The 4,522-nt window shown below is 49.8% G+C and overlaps 1 pseudogene; it reads left to right on the top strand.

Annotated features, from left to right (window-relative positions):
• The first annotated feature begins 3,168 nt into the window (after window positions 1-3,168).
• LOC102857614 lies at window positions 3,169-3,517 on the top strand (annotated as a pseudogene).
• The last annotated feature ends 1,005 nt before the right edge of the window (window positions 3,518-4,522 follow it).

Here is a 4,522-nt window from a genome sequence, read left to right as displayed (position 1 = left end):
TCATCCGTTTTTTTCCATCTTCCAAATATTCCATTATCCAAACGGTTCTCTATCCGTTCCTCTATCCTTTCAGATGTCCAACCATCCACGTAGCCTTCCAACACTCCATCTATCCTCTCTACTTCTAAATGTTCTCCTCTCCTCTCATCCACCGTTCCTCCACCCTTCTAAAACCTTCACCCCTCCAAACTGCCATCCATCCCCCCAGCCTCCTAAACTTCCAAATGTCTATCCATCTGTCCCTTCTTCTAAAAAACCCAAACTGACCCATCCTCTCATCCATTCATCCTTAATGCACGAAGGATACCCAAATGGCGTGGATTTACAGTCGAGGGTCATGGAGTTCTCAACTTTTGTTTGTTTGTTTTAGGGGGTGGTGGAGTGGGAGGAGGTCCCGGATCTCACTGAGGATGTACGAAGTAATGGTCATGAGTTCTCCCCATTTCCCAAAACAAACATATGCAGCATCTTCATGTACCCTTCCCCCCAACTGATTCTCTAAGAGGAACCTCCTAACCATCACCTCCACCACCCACTACCCTCAACTGTTCTGGGACAGAATGGAGACTCTCAGACAGGCACCTCCCGTAACCGGGTCAGGGTCTTCTCTAAACCGGGCTGTGGTTAATCGGAGGACAACTGAGAACCCTCTTGCTAGACATGCATGTGGGTAAAAAAAATATGATTTATACTTTCCCGGGGTTCATGTATGCTCACCAGACACACATATGTACACACATTCTTCCTGGCCTCTAGGCTAATTAACATATACATATGTACACTTTTTATAGGTTTTGTGTGTGTGTGTGTACCGTCAAATCAGATCTGACTGGTACAGGAGGAGACCGTCCCTCCTTCCCCGGCAGAGCATCAGGTGGATTCGAACCGTGAGCCTCTGGGATTGTAGCTGCAGCTCCTTGCCACTAGACCACCAGAGCGTCCCCACTTTTTATAGGTTTTAAGTTAACAAACATCACCACGCCTGCACGCCTGCATATGCACACACTCATACACACAGATACTCACTCACTCTCTCCCCCTCATGGTCCCTGGGCACATGCACACACGTGCACAAACACATATCCAGCAACAATGAATGAATGGAAATCCAAAGTGTCTGTAAACTTTCATTAAAATTCATTTCAAAAAAAGAAAAACAAACACATATACAAACAATTCATGGATCTTGGTTAACAACAATCTCCCCCTCTCTCTGGGTTCTGGGCTAACACTACCACCCACACACTTTCTTTTTGGGGTGACAGTGGGGGTCATGCTGGAGAGGGTGGAGTTGAAAGTTACCAAGAAGGAAGGTTCTTCCCTCCTATGTGGCTGTAAAAGTAGAAGGGGAGAGTCCGGGGGGAGATGGGGTGAGGGCTGCCCCCAGGGGTGGATCAGGTTCCCCTGTTACCTGTGCTACACACGAATCATGAAGGGAAGGAGGGGTTGTCCGCTCCAGGTCTACGCAGGGCCCCCAGCTGGGGACTTGGGGAGCGTCCTCTTGGGGGCCAGCTGTGGAAAGAGCGGAAAGAGAGGCTGTGAGGCAGAAAGGCCAGAAGAGTGAGTGAGAGGGGGCTCTGGAGGCAGAAAGGGGAGCACTGGTTGTGGGGGACAAGGTTTCCAGGGCACGATCTTTACCGAAGCTCAGAGTGACAGCTTTCTCCCTTACAGCAGCTGACGGATTCAAACTGCCAACCTTTCAGTTAGCTGTCAAGCGCTGCTGAGCACTGCACCTCCTGTGGTCTGGCTATTAGCAGCGCTGAGATTATCATTTTGTGAGCATTATTAAACTTCGCTGGCCAGTGGGGAAAGAGCAGAGGGGCAGAGAACTCTGGTCTCTCCCTTGACTTGTCTCCACCAGGACCAAGGAGGATCCTGTCAGAACTTGCCCTGCCAGCCACCAAAGACGTCAGTCAGCTGATTCCAAAGCACTGCGCCCCCAGGGGAGAACTGTCCTATGGTGGTGGTGGTGGTGGTGTGGTTCAAGGCTGCAAGGTTCTTCCTTCCAAAGCGCCTCTGGGCAGATTCGAACCACCAGTTGAACATTAACTCAAGGACTCCACCCAACCCAGCCCCCGAAACCCAAAACAAAGCTCTATTGTTGCCACAGCCTTAAAAGAAGGTGTGACTCAAATCCCACTCCGGTCCTTGCTTGAGTCACTCCTTCTACCTCATTAACAAACCACACCTCAAACTCAAAAGGCTGTCAAGTTGGAACCAACTCCGAGTTTCTGAGGCCATAAATCAGATGAGACGAGGTTGCCCATCTTTCTCCCTTGCAGTTGCTGGCAGATTCAAACCACCAAAGACCCTCCAGCCTTGGGGTGAGCAGGGCAACTGCCTCCAGAACTCCTCTCACATCCGCTGAGAGATGAAAACAATGCCAAGCCACACACCGACCTCCTAGGAACATCAGCCCCACAGATGCTCAGGGAGACAGGGACCTTCCTTGAGAGCTCTCATCTCTTAAACCATTAAAAAAAAAGTGTCTGTTAAAACCACATATGTGCGGTATTTCTCTTACAGCAGCCTTAGTTTAGTGCTTGACTCAGTTACTTATCCTCACTGTGCCTCAGTCTCCCCAGCTGGAAAATGGGAGTGGTAACAGTTTGGAAAACAAACAGATTCGTCCTGGAAAGGTTAAACCGGGTGGCTCCTTGGAGGCAAGGATTCTGAGGCTCAGTCTAGCATACTATGGACATGTTGTGAGGAGAGACCGGTCCTTGGAGAAGGACATCACGCTTGGGAGGGTGGAGGGACAGCGCAGGAGGGGAAGACCCTCTATGAGGTGGATTGATTCAGTGACTGGGGTAATCAGGATGGGAGCATCAGAGACAGTGCGACTGGCACAGGACAGAGCAGAGTTTAGGGCTGTTGTACATAGGGTCGCTATGAGTCGCAAGCAACTCCATGGCACATAACAACAACAACAACAACAACAAACAGTTTGGTCTCCACGAACTGTTATGGATTAATACCTGCTGTGCTCATGCGTCCTGAAGCACTGGATAAGTTATAAGTGGGGCAGTGACAATGTGAATGTTACAAGCTGCTTGGCTGCTAACTGAAAGGTCAGAGGTTCAAAGCCATGCAGAGGCACTAAGTAGAAGAGCCTGGTGTCCTCCTTTTTAAAAACCAGTCACAGTCTCTCGGATCCTTGCTTCCAACATGACGAAGAAAAGGAGAAACAACGGTCGTGCCAAAAAGGGCCACGGCCACGTGCAGCCTATTCGCTGCACGAGCTGCGCCCGGTGCGTGCCCAAAGACAAGGCAATTAAGAAGTTCGGAATCCGAAATATAGTAGAGGCAGCTGCTGTCAGGGACATTTCCGAAGCGAGTGTTTTCGACGGCCTATGTGCTTCCAAAGCTCTATGTGAAACTGCACTATTGTGTGAGTTGTGCCATTCACAGCAAGGTCGTGAGGAACCGTTCTCGTGAAGCCCGAAAGGACCGGACACCTCCACCTAGATTTAGACCTGCAGGTGCTGCCCCACGACCACCACCAAAGCCTATGTAAGGATATGATTCCTTAAGAGGCTGAAGAAAAAACTCGTCTGAAAATAAAATGGAAATTACACTTTAAAAAAAAAACCAAAAAAAAAAACCCCAACCAGTCACAGGTATTATGGTTATCACAAGAGTCCAGAATGAAGGTTGCATAGTAGAGTGTACTTGGGGCGGGGGTGGGTGTATTGTATACCAATGAAGTAATTTTACTTTTCAAAGAAAAGCAGGAACTGGGGGGAGGGGAGCAGGTAGAAAGGTGCAGCAATGAATGGAAATCCACAATCTCTGTCAATGTTCATTAAAATTAATAAAATTTTTTTAAAAAAGATTGAAAGTTAAAAATGAAAACACAAAAACAACACCAGTCGCTGAGAACTTTAAAGAGCGCGGTTACACGTGGGGTGACTATAAACTGGAATGACTCGATGACCAGTTATCTTTTTAAAGTGATGGATGCTAGCTGTCATCACAGGTAGACACCGCTTAACGTCCAATCACAGGAAGACATTAATAAATGTGCACGATCCGGTCTGCGAAAGAGGACGTTAGGTGATCTGGCCACCGTGCGAGCACAGTATCCGGGAAGTTCCTGTACAACTGGCAGTTGTTGTGAGTCAGCTAGGACTCTGGCAATGACAGACAGAAACCTGGCCTTCTCCGGCACCATCCTCGTGATGTGCTCAGGCCCTCTGTGCAGTCACTGTGCCAGTCCGGCTCGCGGAAGGTCCTCCTCTCACTGACCCTCTACTCTCCCCGGCAGGATGTCGTCTTCCAAGGCCTGGCGCCTCCTGATCACACACCCAGAGCACGTGAGATGACATTAAATCCTCATAAAGCCCATTATACGAACACCTTCCGGGAGCGTGCCCAAGTGCCGCAGCCGTGGCCACTGGCCCCAGGGCGCTGGCCCTGCCCTCGGTGCCTGCAGCTGGACTAGGGGGTCAGTGCATGTCTGGGTGCAGGGAGAGGTGACCGAGGGGATCATGTGTGCAGCTGTAGGGAGCGACCACTGCCG

Source organism: Elephantulus edwardii, unplaced genomic scaffold (assembly GCF_000299155.1).
Source record: "Elephantulus edwardii isolate Elephantulus edwardi_28Jun2011 unplaced genomic scaffold, EleEdw1.0 scaffold00236, whole genome shotgun sequence".
Classification (NCBI taxonomy): domain Eukaryota; kingdom Metazoa; phylum Chordata; class Mammalia; order Macroscelidea; family Macroscelididae; genus Elephantulus; species Elephantulus edwardii.
Note: the sequence above shows the minus strand (reverse complement) of the source record. Positions and strands in the feature narration are given on the sequence as shown.